The sequence below is a fragment of the Taudactylus pleione genome, unplaced genomic scaffold (assembly GCF_031769625.1).
Source record: "Taudactylus pleione unplaced genomic scaffold, aTauple2 ptg000176l, whole genome shotgun sequence".
In the NCBI taxonomy this organism is placed as follows: Eukaryota; Metazoa; Chordata; class Amphibia; order Anura; family Myobatrachidae; genus Taudactylus; species Taudactylus pleione.
Window position 1 is genome coordinate 2,853,479 of NW_028284578.1, and position 21,773 is coordinate 2,875,251.

At 48.1% G+C, this 21,773-nt stretch overlaps 1 long non-coding RNA gene across 1 annotated transcript in view; it reads left to right on the forward strand.

The window, feature by feature from the left end:
• Positions 1–21,773, forward strand: part of LOC148520519 (uncharacterized) — a 77,722-nt gene that overhangs the window by 42,633 nt on the left and 13,316 nt on the right. The window lies entirely within an intron of this gene.

The window sequence follows — 21,773 nt, forward strand, 5'->3', positions numbered from 1 at the left end:
GGGCCCGCACTGAGGCGATCGCAACTACGTACACAGATCGAGAAATTGTAAGCCATTGTTCAATCGTATGCACTGCGATCACGCACGCAGACAGGAATCCATCGCAGAGTGAGTTACAGGTCATGAGCGTTTGGGGTGGTGACAGGGGAGTGGTTGCAGAAATGTAGAGGTGCCTGTCCGTTTGAACGTCGTTGCATGGGCGTGCATAAATTAGCCACTGCAAATGCCTACGCAGCTTGACAGCCTTCTGCGTGCGACAAGACTTGCAATTTCTGCGACGGGTCAGAGATGCTGTATTTGTGCGCGAGGGGTCGATGTGCTTCGGTGTTACCGATGCATATGCAGGACTGCGAGGTATGATGGATGTGAGAAAGCATCTGTGGGCGTCTCTATGCTGGCTGAGTGGTGGCAGGCATTAGCATTTTTCGCAGCTGCATTGTGAGCGATTACACAGCTGCAATCGCATTGCGATCTGTGCTGAATCAGGCCCTGAGTCTGCACATGGGCCCTCTCCTCCTGCATAGTGTACTGCGATTTTTAACATTATTTTGTACTCACAGTAAAGTCACATCCCCTGTTGTATTCCTGGCACATCTGCCCCTGTTACTTGCATGGGGAGGAAGTATAATTTTCTATCTTGGCAGAGTTGGTTTCATTTTGCAGCTGCAGCCAACTCAGAATCGGTAAGAATGTCCAGAAGACTCCTGAACAGGCTTGCCTACCCTCCCGATTTGCCCTGAATCCTTCCGAATATCCCACCGGAAAGGCAGGCAAGCCTTCCGGCATCTACCAACCCTCCCGACCTCCCCCCAGAATAAACTAGAAATCCCCGTGCATGAGGGGCGGTGACGCGAATTGAGCTGAATCACGTCATCATGGTCCTGCCCCCTGCTTCGCAATGCCGAAAAATAATGGCATTGTGAAGTGGGGGCGGGGCCACGATGATGCAATCATGCGGCTCCACCCCCAATGTGTCACAACTGCCCGGACACGCCCCCCGCTGTTAGCCGAGAATCAGCTCCCTACCAGAAGGAGGGAGCTGATTGTCGGCAAGTGTGCGCCTGAATTTACAGTTGAGTTCCCCAGAAGGCGGTTTTCTCGTATCGCGCCCACTTCTTAGTGAAGTGATTGATGGGGAGGGGGGGGGGGGGGATAATGCCGGTAATCACAGGACTATGAGGAGAAGAAAAGCCCAATATGACATGATTCTATGATAATTGCATCATTAGGCCACACCCCTTGCGGAAAAATGTCCTAAATCACTAGTGCCTCAAATATAATTGGCTGCTATAGTCCACTGGTCCACTTATCTATTCTTTACACTGCATGATACATCTCCCTGTGACTGTGTTGCCAGCAAGTCCTGGTCCAAGGCTAAGGATTCTAGTAGCAGATTCATCAAAATTCAAAAATACAGAGCAAAAAAAAGCTTAATAAAAAAAAATGTAATAATTGTAATATACATGCAAAGGAAAAAAATGTTTATTTTAACAAAAAGGTTAATAGAAAGCTGAGAAAGTCTGTTGTGTGTTATACCACGAGCTGGGATAATGTCGTACAGAGGTCGCATGACGTTTGTTAGCCTGTTACATGGGTGGGATGTGTTTTAGGGATAGTTTAGTTAAGTTATTAGAGAGCTGATTTGCTATTGTCATTTTGACTGTATAGCAATTTATTGTGCTTGTTATTTTTAGTTGACTTTCCTTCTCTGCTTTCTATTCTATGTTCCCTATTTCATTTCATTCTGAACCTACCAGCTCTGTTTTTCTCCTGCTTATTCTTTTCCTTTCCCATTGTCATCTTTTTTTGTTCTTCTCCTTTCTCACTGTCAACTTTACTTTCTCCTGCCTGCAGTGGCCATGCTGTTCCCTCCCCCTGCTCACTTTGTTAATAACCTGAGGAGAGGGGCGGCCTCCAGACCGAATTCCCTGGCAGCCCCCCCTTGGTAATATAAATTGCGCTGCAGTCGCCAGTGGCTTTCAGGAGACTGGGTTCCAGGTGTCTCTCACTGCCTCCGCCATTTTGTGGTTCCTGTTCAAGGGAATGAGGGGTTGTGGCCTTTGCAGCCACCACTAGATGCTAGCCCTTCCCCAATTTCTAATTCATGATGCCCTCTGCTGGTGATGTAGGACATTTCATGTACGTATTCTTTACTGCCCTGCAGCAGGTTTCCAGTGATTAAATTGTCCCTGCACTGCCTGGTGCTGAGGTACAGGAGGCAAACTTACTTCTAAATGTATCCAGGTTTAAATTGGTTGGGTAGCGCTAGATTGTAATGCTTGCCCGTTATAGGCAAGACTTAGAAGCGTTTCATTTGGCAAGGTGTCATGTTTTTTGTTCTTGTCGTTGCTTGTAAGTTTGTCTTTCCGGCTCGTACTTGCTACTTGTTGCCACCTTTCCATTTTTGCCTGACTGGACTGTTGTAATTTGGACTTAATTTGGCATAATTGATATTATAAAGTCCCTCAGCAGTTTTCTTTTTAAGTTGCTCTGGGCAACTCTTCCACTTGTCCTCTTTGATACATCTCCTCCACAGTCTCCATAACTGCTGCACAATAAAGCATCCCATAACCTGAAATGTGTGTGTGGGTACACTTAAGGTGCCTATCCATTAGGCGACCTGAAAGATTGAATGTCTAGCGTAGCCATGTGCGATGCCTGCACTGAACGGCATTCATTGAACGTCTTTCAGTGCAGGATCCCGACCTCCTATCTCAGAACATGGGGAACCTGACGAGCATCATCAGATTGACCAGCATGTTCCGAAGATAGTCTGGGTCGGCAAGGACTCACCGTGCCCGCGCATTGCTGGTCATTGCCGGCTATCCATTACACGTCTTTGTGAACAATGTGACCATAACCTCCTGGTGTTGGTCGGATTGTTCACAAAGTCGTGTAATGGATAGGCCCCTTTACTGCACAAGAAAATAAAATACCTCTGTTTGAACGAACACTGCATGACTGCAATTGCAGGAAGGGCATTCAGCGGGAGGGGAACTCATACAAATGACCCAGGGAAATCAGCCAGTACATTATAAAAAAACTCTAAACAATAGCGTTTTTCCGTAATAACAGCCTTTTCAATTGCTTCTATAGCTGTTAAAACAATTATAGCTAGAAATAGATTTAAACCTCACTGACCTATTCCAAAATGCACCTGTGATGTGCTCTTATAGAGGCAGTGGTTTAAAACATTTACTAGTCATTAATGAAATTACTTATTGTACTTCTACAGTACATTTAGTTCTGGCTGCTCCAAGTGGTTTGCTAAACTACCTGCAATTATCTCTTGGCAAGTGATACATTTTTGGCCCCCACAAAAATCCAAATAAACCATGTTAAAGCACAGACAGTATTGCATCAACACTTACATCATTTATTTTTATTATTATTAATATTATTTTATTTATTTGGTGCCAAAAGAGTTCCGCAGCGCCTTACAAATTACATAAACAAATGAGCGAACAAAAAAAACAGTGACTTACAGTACAAAACAATGCAGGACAAGAAAATGGCTTATAAACATTACAGCTTTAGCGATATAACACTCAAATTAGCAAATTAGAGTGTTAGGTGCCTTTGTGGGGAGTTAGGAGTAGATGATAGTAGGAGGGAAGAAGCACATGAGTGAAGAGGGCCCTGCTCATGAGAGCTAAAGGTGCCCACACACATACCGATGTGATCTCAATCACACAATTTGTACGATTCCCCCTGAACTCTCCCCGGGAGCTCCCTGGCAGTCCTGCACACGATTTGGACTGAAAATGCTGCCAATTGGACACACAATCTATCGTGCCTCCTAACTACTCCAGTGCATCCTGGCTTGAGATTGTCAGATCTGCCCTACAGCACGGCAGATCTGAAGATGCGATGTGCGACCTGCGGGGACGCGCATCGCATCCTGATCGTGAGTGGGGACTCACGATTTCTTCATGATTTGGCCATATTTTACACTATCAGTCGTTCCAATGCGTCAGGAATCGGCCAGATCGGGTAAAATATCGCTATGTGTGTGGGCACCTTTACGTTTTAAAGGGGAGGGGCAGACAGACAGGGGTGACACAGATGGGGTAGATTGGGAGGAAGGAGCATGGAGCAGCAGGTTAAAATGAGAGCTGGAAGGCTTTGATGAAGTATGTAGTGGGTCTTGAGAGTCAGTCTGAAGATTTGTAAAGAGGTGGAGAGTCTGACAGGGAGAGGGAGAGAGTTCCAGAGGTAGGAAGCAGAACTTGTAAAATCTTGGAGGCGGGAGTGAGAGGAAGTAATCAGCTGGCAGGAGAGGGGGCATGCAGTAGTTGAGCGAAGTGGGTGGGAATGTGAAGGGATATGAGGTCTGAGATGTAAATGGGAGAGGATTGGATAAGGACTTTGTAAGTGAGTGTAAGAACCTTGAATTGGGTTTTAAAGGGGAAGGGGAGCCAGTGTAGGGTTTGTAGGTATGGGGAGGCAGATGTAGAATGTTTGGAGAGGAAGTTGAGTCGAGCAACAGTATTGAGGACAGATTGGAGTGGAGAGAAGTGGGAGTCAAGGAGGCCAGATAGGAGAAGGTTACAGTAGTCCAAACTGGAAGTGACCAATGAGTGGATGAGGGTCTGATCCTGGAAATATTTTTGAGATGGAAATGGCAGGACTGCAAGAGGTACTCAATATATGGTTTGAAGGCGAGGGAGGAGTCAAGGATAACTCCAAGACAGCACACTTGGGTGTTAGAGGAGATCGTTGTGCCATTAATAGATAATGAAATTGTGGAAAGTGAGTTTATGCGGGAGGGTGGGAAGATGATCAGCTCAGTCTTAGACATGTTAAGTTTAAGAAAGTGCTGGGACATTAAGAAAGCGATAACAGAGAGACAATTTGAGATACGAGAGAGGGGGAGAGGTCATTTGAGGAAAGGCAGAACTGCGTATCATCAGCATAGTTATGATATTGGAGACCAAGAGAGCTGATGAGTTCACCTAAAGTAGATGTATCGTAGAAGAATAGGAGGGGTCCAAGAACTGAACCTTGGGGAACACCTACCATTAGTGGAAGTGGGAGAGGAGGAGTCATTAGAGGAGACAGAGAAGGAATTGATAGAGAGGTAGGAGGACAGCCAGGAGAGGGCAGTTTCAGTGGAGTAGAAAGAACGGAAGTCAGACTGGAGTGGGTCAAGCAGGGAGTAGGTGGAAAGAAAAGCGGTTGTAAACAATATGCTCAAGGAGTTTGGAGACAAAAGAAAGGAGAGAGATGGGTCGGTAGTTGGAGAGAGTGTTAGGATCAAGGGTAGGTTTTTTAAGAATGGGGAAGACAAGGGCATGCTAGAAAGCAGAAGGGACAGTGGCCCTCATTCAGAGTCTGTCGTAAGCAGCCGCTCGGTCGTACGCCTAACGACCGCAAAACTGAAAAAGGAATCGATCGCACGGCCGGTCGGTCGCAACCAAAGTGACGCCCATACGTGAATAATGCACCTCCTCTAGCGAGCAAGTCAATCGTTGTCAGTCATTGTCAGTTGCTGTATGTTAATTTTCTTCTGATGGTTGCGGCCGCTTATGTTGTGTGCAAATTACACCAAAAATTAACAAAAATTAACAAAAAAATGCATAGCATAAGCCATCCCCATGAAATATATTTATTCTTATTATTCGCTAATGCAAACGCAGCTGAATCAATTACATGCCAATTAGCAGTATTATTAGCTGCAACAAATGATTATTAGCTGCTTGCAATGTGTGGCTCAAAATAGAAGCATCACTCCTATCATCAGTAACACTCAATAGTATCGATTGTACTCTGGGGCTTGAGAGAGCACGTACCCAACCTCAAGCTGTACGATCAGCTAGGCCTAGAGTGATGTTTTACTACTTCCGGCCTTCTATGTCGTCGCAGCAGGAAATTTATGTACGCCCTGAAATCGGTGAGGAACGCCTGCGTTTTTAGACCACCACTCCCGTCAACACCCACAAATGGCCTTTCATGTCAATCAACTCTCGGAAGCCACTTCCTGCTCTTAAGCCGTACGATCTACAGCATTTTGGATCGAAAGGTCTCGTATGCACATGCGCACAACTAACCGTACACATGTGTGGTTTGGAAACACCGGATGCGTACGACCGAGCGAGTGCTAACGACTGACTCTGAATGAGGTCCAGTGTCTGATGAGAGGGACACAACTAGGGCAGTGCAGCCGGTGCCGCCACACAGAGCACAGGATGCCCTGGGGGCGGAACCAGCCGCCACTGCAATTTCTGGCCTCCATTTACCAACAAAGGCAAATACCAGCGGAATTTTTTGTTTAGTATCACTGTGATACTAACGAAAAATTCACTGATATTTACCAATATTTACCCCTTCGGCGAAGTCCAGAAAAGTCCTCGTCCATGAGCGCTAAAGGGGTTATGCTTCGTTGGCAAATCAGGACCTCTTTGTTGGGTGCCCACTGTCATATTATTACTTTCTCTGCTCTCACTCCGGAGCTCTGCCTCCCGGCTCCTGTACTGTGTGTGGGGAGAGATGTCATGACGTCTCTCCCAAGGTGCTGAGCAAGGAGCCGTTAAGCAGCAGGTGCAGCAGGGCGGATTTATACTTATGTCTTAGCTCACAGATTGGAAGCTGGTGTGAGAGTCAGTCGGGTACCCCGACTGTGAACTACATCTACATGCTATTATAAGGGATATGTTGTTAGCTGTTTCATGTCCTGGATATTCATCAGATCAAAAATTATCCTCCAATTATGGAGAGGACTAGAAATTCCAGCATGCCCTGACTGTTCGGGGGAAAGGGGGGGAGTGCAGGCTTCTTTAATTGAGGTCACAGTGGAGAAGCAGGTTGAATATGGGGTTATCGGGAAAGATGCATACTGTCGGTGGCATCACAAGGGCGGTGCGGGCCGCACCCGGGTGTCCCCCACCGAGGGGTGACACCAAAGTGCCGACTCCTCCTCAGTGACAGACACCGGCTGCTGCACTGTAGCATTACATGCAGCACTCGGCTCCTGACACAGCGAGGGAGCAGGCACTGCAAATAGACTAAAACGGGGGTTTGGGTTGTGAGGCCACGCCCCTACATGTATGGACATGTCCCCTTTTTAACAGCGCTAGTCTTCTCCCCACACCAGGTGCCACCCTAGGGAGGGACGCCACTGTATTCTCTTTGGCACAGTGCACCAAAATGGCTAGTTACTGTCTGATCTCTGACTTCTAAAAATCCATTATGGAGAATTCTAAATGCAGAGCTGGCATAAAGTGGGGAGGTACAAGGTAGTCGATATAAGGGAAGACATAAAAACAAAAGGTGGGGAACAAAGAACCTAGATGATTTGCAGTCTATTCTGTATAGGGAAAATGGAAAGGACTTTGCAAAAAAGGATGACTGATCATAGTATGGTTATTCATAAAAGCTGTAATAAAGTCAACTACAGACTGCTACCAATTAACAACCATTTTTCACAAATAAAACCCAGACTACCTACTTTTTCTCCATGATTGTAGATACAGTACTATTCTGCTATTACCTTGTGGAAGAGACAGGCGCTATAAAGTAATGCAACTGGAAGCTAAATTGTTTAATAAATCCCTTCATTTATAATGTCATCTGTGGCCACAGCCAGAGGGGAGAGGCAGTGTGTGTGTGGGGGCATTTTTGCTGCCTATCAGAGTGTGGTGGGCAGTCTATTTAGTTGTTTGTTGAATCAGCAACTGCCTCATGCATGGTGTCATATTTATCGCTGAAGAAAAATATAGTATGTACTAGTATTTTGGACCCGTCATTCGTCATACGCTATTGTGTCTGGGGCTGCACAGTTTTATATTGTATTCTCTACCCCATTCCTCCCAACATTTTACCTTGTCTCCACTTATTCCTCTCTTCCCTCTCTCCCAATTCTTTCTTTCTCCTCCTTCTCCTGCTATATTCTCTCTGGCCTTATATTCTTTTTCCCTCGCTCCCTATATATTTTCTCTCTTTTCCCCTATATTGTCTCATTACTCCCCCTCCCCTATATTATCTGTCTGTCCCTCCCCCCTATACTCTCTCTCCCCCCCCAGTATATTCTCTCTCCTCCAGTATATTCTCTCTCCCCCAGTATATTCTCTCTCCCCCAGTATACTCTCTCTCCCCAGTATAATCTCTCTCCCCAGTATATTCTCTCTCCTCCAGTATATTCTCTCTCCCCCAGTATATTCTCTCTCCCCCAGTATATTCTCTCCCCCCCAGTATATTCTCTCTCCCCCAGTATATTCTCTCTCCTCCAGTATATTCTCTCTCCCCCAGTATATTCTCTCTTCCTCTATATTCTCTGTCTCCCCAGTATATTCTCTCCCTCTATATTTTTTCTCTCTCCAGTACATTCTTTCTCTCGCCCCAGTATATTCCTTCTCTTGCCTTAGTATATTCTCTCTTTTTCCAGTATATTCTCCTTCTTTCTCTCCTCTATACAGTATATTCTCACTCTCTCTCTCTCCATAGTATATTCTCTCTCCCCTATATTCTCTTTCTCCTCAGTATATTCTCTCTCCCCCATATGTGCTCGCTCTCTCTCCATAGTATATTCTCATTCTCTCTCTCTCTCTCTCTCTCTCTCTCTCTCTCTCTCTCAAGTATATTCTCTCCCCTATATTTTCTTAAGAATTACATACATTTATTACTTCCAAACTTATCAACCTTGATTAGCTTACTTAACCTTAACTGCAAATAAAGACACAGACACCATAGCTTGGCTAAAAAAGGTCACAGCTTTTATTTATAATTCAATCAACTAACCTAACCGGGGTGGCAAAGAGACGCTGCAGACTCAGTTCTAGCTTTTTAACTTACTCCAAAATACTCAGGGAACGACTAACCCGTCCCCCCTTTCAGACGCACTTAAACCGTGAGGGTCTCACTTCCCTCCTGGGCCAATCCGAGGCGCTTTGTGCAAAAACGCCCAGGTCCCCCCGTGCGGAGCAGGACAAATTTGCCTTGTACATCGAGAGCAAGTGCTCCCACAGTTATCTTGCGTCCCATAAAGCCACTGAGCTGCAGCGTACTCCCGCTAAAGCTAGGCCCTAATAGAGACTGGCCCGCCACCCAAAAAGAACTAACCAAGAAACGAAAACAAATCCTGAACAAAAAGATTCATACCCATGCCGTTCAAATGCACACCATCATGACGAAAGAAACGTACAAGATCACCCTCGAAAAAGCCATGACGCACAACCAAGCCACCTATCGACACGACATGCTTAGACACTGCCACATTCACCTTCCTCCGCGTTCTATCCAAAGCCCCAAACTTTCTCACTCCTCTCCACGTCAAGCGGGGTGTCATCTCAGACCACACAATCTGAACGGATGGCCATTTTGTACGAATCGAATCCACAATCTCACGCAGACTCACAATTAAACCCACACCTGTAAGCTGACCGACATCATTCCCACCAACGTGAAGAACCAACCATTTGGGCATTCCCCATTTTGCCATCGCAGAAACAATCAGTGCCAACACACCATCCACACGCAAACCTCTCACTCCAATCCAACGCACTTTCCGACTACCAATTGGCAAGCCACTAGTCCGACCCGAGACATGCTTTTCCGCCAAAAAAATGTATGAGTGGCCAACCAACCACACCTGTCCGTCTTCTTTTGTCAACACTGTAAAAGAAGAAACCATAACATGAGAAACCACACCCAACCTGGATCAAAACGACACAACTTAAGAACAACACAGAGCAACTAACTAGCAGGGATGCCAAAAAAGGGGGAAACAGGAACCCGAGTGAAGAAAAAACAAAAAACCTACCCGTGAACCAAATTGGGCCAGATCATGGCTAACGGGAGGAAAATTAAAAAACCCCCTCACACCCCCAATTGTTGAACGCTAACCGTTCAACAATTGGCAGGTAAACAAAGTTTTCGGGTTATCGCAAGGTGCGCACCTACAACTTGTCGCAGCGCACATACTTCTTATAACTCCCTGACTTCCAACGCCCCACCTTTTGAATATCCGAAGGAGATGCCCCAGCGCGCGCTGCACAAGTGGCTGCCCCTATTCGAAATGAATGGGTGCCGTAAGCTGTATGATCTAAACCCAACTCTGTTAAACTTCGCTTAAATACCGCAGTGAACTGAAACTTTGTGAGAGGCCTAGCATCCGCATGAACCAACCACTGCCTCCCCCCAACTGGGCGCACCAACATGTACTGAGATGCTAAATGAACCGGGCAAATATTGCAATCCTGCTGCTGCGCAAGCGTGACCCATTTACCCCTACCTGTCTGATCTGTTTTAGAGAGGCGAAGCTTACAAAGCACTGCTGCATCTCTAAAAACAACCCGGAGGACTCAGATAAACTATTAACTGCCACTAATTCGCTAACCCTGAAAGCTCCAAAAAATACAGAAGAAAAAGCTAAACGAAAAAGAGCAGCCTCAAACGCACCAGAAGTTACCTTCTCCATAACCTTAAGCAATGCTGCCAAAAGCTGGGTGTCCACCGGCCGACGGGAATCGGCGCGAGCAGGAGCCTGCCTCGCCCAACCTTTCAGAGCCTTAGCAAGAAGAAAAGACCTGGTTGGGTCGTGCAAACCTTTAAATTCGCAAAAAAAAGAGACTCTCGCAAGTGCCGACCCCACGTAGGCCCTGGACCTCCCTTGCTGATATCTCTACCAAACAAAGGATGACAGCAACTCCTTCGGAGACTTACCCTCCGAATCTTGGCACGCGCAGTGACTGCTCCAATCCCGCCATGCGGCCAAGTACTTGCGGAGAGTTGATGGAGCGAGCGATTGCATCGCCAAAGCCTCTAAGCCGGCCTGATGATCTGCCACACAAACGGGGGGCATATCAAACCAACAGCAGAAGCAGACGGTGCAAGCGCCCGAAAACGTTCAAATTGAAAACGAGACAATGCGTCTGCAATCTCGTTAACAACACCAGGTACATGACGAGCTCTAAAACGTATGTTGGCCTCTAAACAGCGCAAAAGTAAATGACGAAGCAAACGCAAAACTAACGGAGAGGACGATCGCTGGTTGTTAATGGCGTGCACCACTCCCAAGTTGTCGCACCAAAAAATTACATGCCGGTTACTCAGACGTGCTGTCCAGAGCTCCAAAGCAACGACAATTGGCAACAGTTCCAAGAGCAACAAATTACTAGTTAAGCCTTCGTCGCGCCAAACTAAAGGCCAAGCAGTAGCGCACCATTCCCCATTGAAAAAAGCCCCAAAACCAGATGATCCAGCCGCATCAGTATACAGTTGCAATGACCCATTTGCTACCGGAGGCGCTGGCCAAATACGTTCGCCATTGAAATGCACCAGAAACTTGGTCCAAACCCGAAGATCTTCCTTAATCTCCGATGACAAACGAATATGATGATGCGGCTGTCTCGACCCAGCAGTGGCCCTCTCCAATTTCCTACAGAAAACCCTGCCCATGGGAATTATGCGACAAGCAAAATTAAAGGAACCCAGCAGTGACTGAACTCCACGCAATCTTACCGTGTCCACTGCAAAACAACTCGCAATCTGTTCCAACAATCTAGCCACTTTGTCGCTCGGTAACCTACAACAACCCGCAACCGTGTCTATCTCAATTCCCAAGTACGACAGGCAAGAAATGGGACCCTCCGTCTTATCTCGCACAATGGGAACCCCTAAAACGCGAAACAGAGCTTGTGCAGAAAAGAGGAGGTCTGCACAGACGTCGCTCTCTCCTGGACCTATGAAGAGAAAGTTATCCAAATAGTGCGCCACGCCCGCTTGCCCTGTGCCGGCATGAACACACCAGTGTAAAAAAGAGCTGAATTTCTCAAAATAGGCACAGGAAACCGCACAACCCATAGGCAAACATTTGTCGACAAAGTAACCTGACTAGGGTCTGGGTGCAACGGCAATAAACGGAAGGTTGACTCAATGTCTAACTTAGCCAGCAGCGCGCCCTGCCCAAAACTGCGCACTAAACCTAATACTTCGTCAAAACTTTGATATTTCACTCTACAAAAACTATCTGGAATGGCGTCGTTCACCGAACACCCATCCGGATATGATAGGTGTTGGATCAAACGAAACTTCCCAGGGGCCTTCTTGGGAACCACACCTACCGGAGAGATACCAAGATCCTGCAACGGAGGAACAGGGAAAGGACCCTCCATCCTCCCCAGCAGCACCTCGGCCCTAACTTTAGCCTGCAAAACTTCTGGGTAGTCCCTGGCCGAGCGCAAGTTATGGGGAGACCTGACCCATAAAGGACCCATTATTGGCAGAGAAAAACCGAACGAAAAACCTTCTAACAAAAAAGAAGCGTCCTCCTTATGAGGATATAAATCCAACCAGCGAGCTAGTGCAGCTAAACAAATAGGCAAATGAGCCTTAACCAGCTCATTTTGATCCCTCACGATCTTGGGTGGCATTAGCAGACCCTCTACGGCAATCTTTGGCCGGATGTTCCCCCCCACAGAGACGACAGGAGTGATGAAAATGACAGGACGACCCCCATGTACACCGGGAGTCGTTGAAAGCAAAACATTTGCCCTGCATAACTCCCGTCGCCCCCGGTTTACCAGAAGCATAACCCTTGCGAGGATGCATCATGTCCAAAGGGGGCCGACGCTGCTGCGACACCTCTAACCACACCTCTACGTCCTTTGCTCCGAACTGAATAATCTTGCTGCTATCATGCTTTCTTCTAAATTGCACGTCGTATTCATGCCATGCCAAGGCCCGCGAACGGACAAACATGTCCAGAACTAAGAAAAAATATACTTCACTATGTTTACATGTTCGTCCGCTCGCGTCTCCAAATATCAGCATGCCCTTCAACCAACTGGTGAAACTACAGAAAGCCTCCTCGCCCATACCCCCCACCTTCTTAGCCTTTTTCATATCCTCGTGAGTGTAAAGAAGTCGACAAATTTACCTTCGCGAATTCTCCCCCTCACACTTTTTCGCAGGCCGCGAAGAACGGCGGTGTTCGCACAATGCACTGAATCAGCCCCTGCCGCCACTGTAGCTAGCTCAGCACTAACGCCCTGTGCAGCTGTACTCACTGACTTCTTGGCTAAACGCCTAGCAACCATTCTGGCTATTTTACGCGGACACGCAGGGGAACCAGAAAAATGAGAAGAAGAGGAAGAGTCAGACATAGATGAACAAGAAGAATCATGCTCACCAGCACCAGAGGGACCCGGAACAGCTTCCTCGACTTGTTCATTCATCGTGGCCGAAGACTCGCCTGTCGGTCCCTTCTCCACGCCCACCGGATCAGCAGATGCAACATTGAACGGTTCGCTTGAAGGAGCCTCGGTCATTCTTTGATTATCTGCAACCGGGGTAGACTGAAGAACAACAGGACCGGAAGGCACTACCGCCTGCGCAGGGGGGATGGGAATGCCGGGCGTAGGAGGAAGGGGTGCAGGCGTGGCTATCAGACGAGCCGGAGGCACCAGCGCAAAGTCGGGCGTCGCGGGCAAACTGGTGGAGGTTTGACTATACATGACAGGCGATGTGGAAGGTAGCATCAGCATGGGGGCCGATGATGCGTTCTGCTGTGAAATTGGCAAATAAGGGAAATAAAGCTGTGGATGAAACCCTGAGAAAGGGTAAGATCCAAAAGTGGCCCCAGAGTAGTTGGGATAAAAAGGTGAAGAGGACACAACTGAGGTGGAGGGATAAACGGGGGGAGCCGCCCCGGAGCTCCATGAAGCCTGACCCCAGGAGGAGCCGGCTACTGACAAGGGGGGCGCATTATAAATGGGGGGTGGGGCACTGATGGCGGGGAACCATGGAGTCTGATAGGTGGAAGGGACAGCTTGCCTTGGCTAACAATGGGCAGGGTGAGGCTGGCTAATTATGGGGCTGTGTAACTGCCTTACTGCCGCAGGGGTGCTGCTCAAAATGGCCGCCGGGGTTAAGATGGCCGCCGGGCCCGACATGCAGACCAGGCCGGCGGGACCACCCGTTCCCCGGGGACCGAAGCCTAATGCCCCCACGTGACCCGCGGCACTAACCGCCGGCGGGCCCAATGCAGAGTACCCAGCGGGAGACGCAAGCACTCGCGCTCCCGCAGCATAAGTGGCAGCCGCCGCGTGGCTGATAGGCGCCGGCAAGGAGCATCCATCGGATGCTCCCGCCGGAGCCGCATGAGGGGTGTGCCGGCCCGGGGAGGCTGCCGAGGGCACAACCTCCGCCGGGGATGCGGGACCCGCGAGAGCCACTGGTGCAGCCGCACCAGCGTGTCCGGGCGGAGGGGGAGCCGCCGGGGAAGACGGCTGAACCACAGGGGAGGTGGAAGGTGAAGGAGGACGCGGGGAAAGAACAGGTGGGGAAAGGGGGGGCGCGAACGCGCAGGGGGCAAGCTGAGGGGGCTGGCATAATCAGCCAGCTGACGGGGTGGGGGAGCAGAGCGACGTGGGCGAGGCATGGTGTAGTAGGGGGATAAGCAAACTAAGCTAAATTGACTATTTGCAACAGAGGCAGTGATACTTAGCTTGTTTCAAAAATTCCTGCAAAGAGGCTGATCCCAAGGACCACAGGCTCCTATATAGGCCACTATAACCACTCCCCCAAACTATATTACTGGCCCTTGGAAGCAGCTGATCACATCCAAACTAACATCAATTTACCCAGCAACAAGGCTGTCATTCAAACACCCCGTCATTAAAAAACTAGTAATCTTAACACTCCTCAATCCTATTCATATTTCGTCATCCATTCTCTTCAGTATATTCTCTCTCCCCATACGTGCTCTCTCTCTCTCTCCCTTTTATTCTCTCTTTCTCCTTAGTATGTTTTCTCTCCCCCATATGTGCTCTCTCTCTCCATAGTATATTCTCTCTCTCTCTCTCTCTCTCTGAAGTATATTCTCTCCCCTATATTTTCTTTCTCCTCAGTATATTCTCTCTCCCCCATATGTGCTCTCTCTCCCAAGTATATTCTCTCTCCCCTATATTCTCTCTTTCTCCTCAGTATGTTCTATGTCTCTCCATAGTATATTCTCATTCTCTCTCTCTCTCCTACAGTAAGTACAGTATACTCCCTCTCTCCCATGTGTGCTCTCTCTCTCCATGGTATATTTTCATTCTCTCTCTCTCTCTCCCAAGTATATTCTCTCTCCCCTATATTCTCTCTTTCTCCTCAGTATGTTCTATGTCTCTCCATAGTATATTCTCTCTCTCTCTCTCTCTCTCTCTCTCTCCTACAGTAAGTACAGTACACTCTCTCTCCCATGTGTGCTCGCTCTCTCCATAGTATATTCTCATTCTCTCTCTCTCTCTCTCCTACAGTAAGTACAGTATACTCTCTCTCTCCCATGTGTGCTCTCTATTCATAGTATATTCTCATACTCTCTCTCTCCTACAGTAAGTACAGTATACTCTCTCTCTCCCATGTGTGCTCTCTCTCTCCATAGTATATTCTCATTATCTCTCTCTCCTACAGTAAGTATACTCTCACTCCCCTATATTCTCTTTCTCCTCACTGTTCTCTCTCCCATGTGTGCTCTCTCTCTCTCCATAGTATATTCTCTCTCTCTCTCTCTCTCTCAAGTATATTCTCTCCCCTATATTTTCTTACTCCTTAGTATATTCTCCCTCCCCCATATGTGCTCTCTCTCTCTCTCTCTCTCTCTCTCTCTCTCCATAGTATATTCTAGGGGTGAGCAGGTTCGGATTTCTGAAATCCGAGCCCCCCCCCCCAATCCAGGGCCGATCCGAGTCAAGTCAGGCTCGACTTTTCCCGCCTGACTCGGATCTGAAATCGAGGCAAAACGTCATCATCCCGCCTTCCGAGTCTCGCGGGTTTTGGATTCTATATAAGGTACCTGCGTCTGCGCCATTTTCTCACTCGGTTGTGGACAGTGAAGAGGGAGGGTGGGAGTTAGGGCTGGCTGGGCTGTGTAGTGTAGTGCTGTGCTGCGCTGCTGTTGTCCATAGGGGCTGTGTCCACTCCTCCAAAGTCCATAGGGGCTGGCTGTGTTGTGCTGTTGTTGTCCATAGGGGCTGTGTCCACTCCTCCAAAATCCATAGGGGCTGGCTGTACTGTGTTGTGCAGTCAGTTGTCCATAGGGGCTGTGTCCACTCCAAAGTTGTGTGCAGTGTCCCAGTCCTAAAGGGGTGCTGTAGTGTTGTCCAGGGGGTGCTCTGTCCATCAGGGGTGCTCCCCCAGAGTGCAAAAAAAATAAATATTTTTTCTGTGTTTGTGAATTGTGTGCACTGTGGTTGCACGTGCATCAACAAAGGAGCAGCGCCAAGCCTGCGCCTGTGTCCCATAAGTAAAGGGCCGGCTGGCTTGTCCATTAAAGGGTGCTGTAACCCCCAAAGTGCACTCCAAAAAAATTAAAAAATATATTTTTTTGTGAATTGTGTGCGCAGTAGCCGCACGTGCATCAACAAAGTAGCGCCAAGCATGTGCCTGTGTCATAAGTAAAGGGCTGGCTGGCTTGACCGTTAAAGGGTACTGTAACCCCCAAAGTAGACTCCAAACCAAATAAAAAAATATTTTCTGTGTTTGTGAATTGTGTGCGCAGTAGCCGCACGTGTATCAACAAAGTAGCGCCAAGCGTGCGCCTGTGTCATAAGTAAAGAACCGGCTGGCTTGACTGTTAAAGGGTGCTGTAACTCCCAAAGTGCACTCCAAACCACCAAATAAAAATATATTTTCTGTGTTTGTGAATTGTGTGCACTGTGGCTGTACGTGCATCAACAAAGGAGCAGCGGCAAGCGTGCGCCTGTGTCCCATAAGTAAAGGGCCGGCTGGCTTGTCCGTTAAAGGGTGCTGTAACCCCCAAAGAGATGTTCGCACATCTGCGCATGCATATTGGTCGTAATGCGCATGCGCCAACCAGTCAGTGTGGTCGGAAATTGAGCGCTCGCAAAATAGCGAGTGCCTGCTAATTTGAGTGACAGGAGGCGTTTGTGGGTGGTAACAGGGGAAGGTGCTTGAAAACGGGGAGTGGAGATCCGAATGCAGGCGTGCCAAACGGTCAAAACGGGCATTTAAGGGTGTGCATAATTAACAAAGCAGCGTCATCGGCCACGTCACTTGGTTGTCTCTTAGCCTGAACTGTTCGCATGATTGTGGTAGGAAAACCCAACCACAAGCACTGCGAGCAGTTCAGACGCCTTTCGATGTACTCGATTAATCTAATAAATAGCGGAGATGATGTAGGATGCGAGCGGCCAGGGGGCGTCTTTACAAAATAGCGAGCTCATGTTTCGTTCGCTCGCTCGCTCAGACATAGAGGCGTCGACAGACCGCAAACAACGAGTGCTCAATTTAAATAGCTGGCCCCTTTTTCTGAATGAGCGAGCGCAAATAGCGTCTGGCTCTGAATCAGGCCCTGTGTGTGCAGTAGCCGCATGTGCATCAACAAAGTAGCGCCAAGCGTGCGCCTGTGTCATAAGTAAAGGGCCGGCTGGCTTGACCGTTAAAGGGTGCTGTAACCCCCAAAGTGCACTCCAAACCAAATAACAAAAATATTTTCTGTTTGTGAATTGTGTGCACTGTGGCTGCACGTGTATCAACAAAGGAGCAGCGCCAAGCGTGCGCCTGTGTCCCATAAGTAAAGGGCCGGCAGGCTTGTCCGTTAAAGGGTGCTGTAACCCCCAAAGTGCACTCCAAACCAAATAAAAAAATATTTTCTGTGTTTGTGAATTGTGTGCACTGTGGTTGCACGTGCATCAACAAAGGAGCAGCGCCAAGCGTGCGCCTGTGTCCCATAAGTAAAGGGCCAGCTGGCTTGTCCGTTAAAGGGTGCTGTAACCCCCAAAGTGCACTCCAAAAAAAATAAAAAAATATATTTTTTTGTGTTTGTGAATTGTGTGCGCAGTAGCCGCACGTGAATCAACAAAGTAGTGCCAAGCGTGCGCCTGTGTCATAAGTAAAGGGCCGGCTGGCTTGACCGATAAAGGGTGCTGTAACCCCCAAAGTGCACTCCAAACCAAATAAAAAAATATTTTCTGTGTATGTGAATTGTGTGCTCTGTGCGTGCATCCTCAAAGCAGCAGCGCCAAGCGTTCGTCTGTCTGTTAAAGGGTGGTGTAACCCCCAAAGTGCACTCCAACAAAAATAAAACATTTATTTCTGTGTTTGTGAATTGTCTGCACTGTACGTGCATCCTCAAAGCAGCAGCGCCAAGCGTGCGTCTGTCTGTTAAAGGGCGGTGTAACCCTCAAAGTGCGCTCCACAAAGAATACAATTTTTTTTTTCTGTCTTTGTGAATTGTGTGCACTGTAGCTGCACATGCATCAACAAAGGAGCAGCGCCAAGCGTGCGCCTGTGTTCCATAAGTAAAGGGCCGGCTGGCTCATTTCTTAAAGTTTGGTGTAACCCACAAAGTGCACTAGTCTCCAACAAAAATAAAAAAATATTTTCTGTGTTTGTGTGCGCCTTAGCCGCATGTATATATCAATATAACATAAATGGAGGACCAAACTTTCTCTGATAAAAATAAAATAGAGAAAGATCAAGAACCACTTCCTCCTAGTGCTGAAGCTGCTGCCACTAGTCATGACATAGACGATAACATGCCATCAACGTCGTCTGCCAAGGCCGATGCCCAATGTCATAGTAGAGGGCACATACTATCCCAAATGACAAAGTTCAGGAAAATTACCTTAAAAAAAACATTTAAATCATCTGAGTAGAAACGTAAACTTGCCAATATGCCATTTACGACACGGAGTGGAAAGGAACGGCTAAGGTCTATCCCTATGTTCATGACTAGTGGTTCAGCTTCACATGACGATGGAAGCCCTCATCCCGCTAAAAAAATCAAACGAGTTAAGCTGGCAAAAGCACAGCTAAGAACTGTGCGTTCTAAGAAGATATCACAAATCCCCAAGGAGAGTCCAAGTGTGGTGGCGGTTGCGATGCCTGACCTTCCCAGCACTGGACGGGAAGAGGTGGCTCTTTCCACCATTTGCACGCCCTCTGCAAGTGCTCAAAGGAGCACCCACAGTCCACTCGCTGATATGCAAATTGAAGATGTCACTGTTGAAGTACAACAGGATGAGGATACTGGTGTAGTTGATGCTGAGGAGGAAGTTGGCGAGGAGGATTTTGATGGTGATGTGGTTTGTTTAAATCAGGCTCCGGGGGAGACAGTTGTTGTTGTCCGTGGGATGAAAAAGACCATCACGGTCATGCCTGGGCAGAAGACCAAACATTCCACCTCTTTGGTCTGGCAATATTTCTATCCAAATCCGGACAACAACTGTCTTGCCATATGTACATATGTAAAGGTGAAATAAGTAGGGGTAGGGACGTTAACCACCTAGGAACATCCTCCCTTATACGTCACCTGCAGCGCGTTCATAAAAAGTTACTGTCAAGTTCAGAAACTTTGGCTAAGACCGTAAGCAGTCCAGGGACACCTAAATCCCTTTGTCCTGTTGTATAAAAGCGCCTGCAAACCACACCGTCAACTCCCTCCTCGTCAATTTCTTCCTTAGCCAGGATCGGAAGTAGTCCTGCAGGCCATGTCACTGGCATGACTGACTCTCCTATCCGGGATTCCTCCGGAGGATCCTGCATTGCTACACCTACTGCTGCCGCTGCTGCTGCTGGGAGTCGTTCATCATCCCAGAGAGGAAGTAGGAACACCACTACATTTACTAAACAATTGACCCTCCAACAGTCCTTAGCGAGGAGGATGAAGTACGACAGCAGTCATCCTGAAGCAAAACGTATAACTGAGGACTTGACTGCTATATTGGTGTTAGACGTGCATCCAGTATCCGCCATTAGTGCAGTGGGATTTAGACAATTGATGGAGGTAGTGTGTCCCCGGTTCCAAATCCCATCTAGATTCCACTTTACTAGGCAGGCGATACCGAGACTGTACAGAAACGTCAGGAAAAATGTCCTCAGTGTCCTGAAAAATGCGGTTGTACCCAATGTCCACTTAACCACGGACATGTGGACAAGTGGAACAGGGCAAACTAAGGACTATATGACTGTGACAGCCCACTGGGTAGATGTATCACCTTATGCAGCAACAACAGCAGCATCACCAGTAGCAGCATCTCAGAAATGCCAGCTCGTTCCAAGGCAGGCTATGCTGTGTATCACCGGTTTCAGTAAGAGGCACACCACCGACAACCTCTTAGAGAATCTGAGGGAAATCATCGCCCAGTGGCTTACCCCACTTAGACTCTCCTGGGGATTTGTGATATCTGACAACGCCACCAATATTGTGCGGGCATTACATCTGGGCAAATACAGCACGTCCCATGTTTTGCTCACACAATAAACTTGGTGGTGCAGAATTTTCTGAAAAGCGACAGGGGCGTGCAGGAGATGCTTTGGTTGGCCTGAAAAATTTCTGGCCACTTTCGCCATTCAGTGACTGCGTGCTGAAGACTGGAGCGCCAGCAAACACTCTTGAACCTGCCCCGCCATCACCTGAAGCAAGAGGTTGTGACGCGGTGGAACTCAACCCTCTATATGCTTCAGAGGATGGAGGAGCAGCAAAAGGCCATTCAAGCCTATACATCCACCTATGACATAGGCAAAGGAGGGGGTATGCACCTGACTCAAGCGCAGTGGAGAATGATTTCCGTGTTGTGCAAGGTTCTCCTGCCCTTCGAACTTGCCACAACTTGAAGTCAGTTCAGACACTGCCAGCTTGAGTCAGGTCATTCCCCTCATCAGGCTTTTGCAGAAGCAGCTGGAGAAAGTGAAGGAGGAGCTAAGATGGAGCGATTCCGCTTGGCATGTGGGACTTGTGGATGAAGCCCTTCATTCGCTTTGCCAGGATTCCAGGGTGGTCAATCTGTTGAGATCAGACCACTACATTTTGGCCACCGTGCTCGATCCTAGGTTTAAAGCCTATGTGGTGTCTCTCTTTCCGGCCGACACAAGCCTGCAGAGGTGCAAAGACCTGCTGGTGAAAACACTGTCAGCTGAAGCGGAACGTGACATGTCAACAGCTCCGTCTTCATTTTCTCCTGCAACTGGGGCTGCCAGGAAAAAACTTAGGTATCCTAAGCAACCTGCTGGCAGTGATGCAGGGCAGGCAGGACCATGTTCTGACATCTGGTCTGGACTGAAGGACCAGGCAACAATTTCTGACATGTCTACTGTCACTGCATATGATACTGTCACCATTGACAGAATGGTGGAGGATTTCATCGGTGACAGCATCCAAGTAGGCATATCAGACAGTCCGTACCTGTACTGGCAGGAAAAAGAGGCAATTTGGAGGCCCCTGTACAAACTGGCTATATTTTACCTGAGTTGCCCCCCCCTCCAGTGTGTACTCCGAAAGAGTGTTTAGTACAGCCGGGAACCTTGTCAGCGAAAGGCGTAGGAGGTTGCTTCCACAAAATGTTGAGCAGATGATGTTCATAAAAATGAATTATCAACTCTTCCAGGGAGACCAGCCTCCAGAACGTACAGAGGGACCTGTGGTAGTGGATTCCAGCGGGGATGAATTAATACTCTGTGAGGATGTACACAATACTGAAGAGGGTGAGGAATCGGTGCATGAGGAGGATGAGGACGACATCTTGCCTCCGTAGAGCCAGTTTGTGCAGGGACAGATTAATTGCCAGCTTGTTTTGTGGGGGCGAAACGAACCAATTATTTCAGCCACAGTCGTGTGGCAGACCCTGGCGCTGAAATGATTGGTTTGCTAAAGTGTGCATGTCCTGTTTATACAACATAAGGGAGGGTGGGAGGGCCCAAGGACAATTCCATCTTGCACCTCTTTTTTTTCTTTGCATTATGTACTGTTTATGGCCTAGTTTTTCAAACTGCCATCCTGTCTGCCACTGCAGTGTCACTCCTAGATGGGCCACGTTTTTGTGCCGCCCACT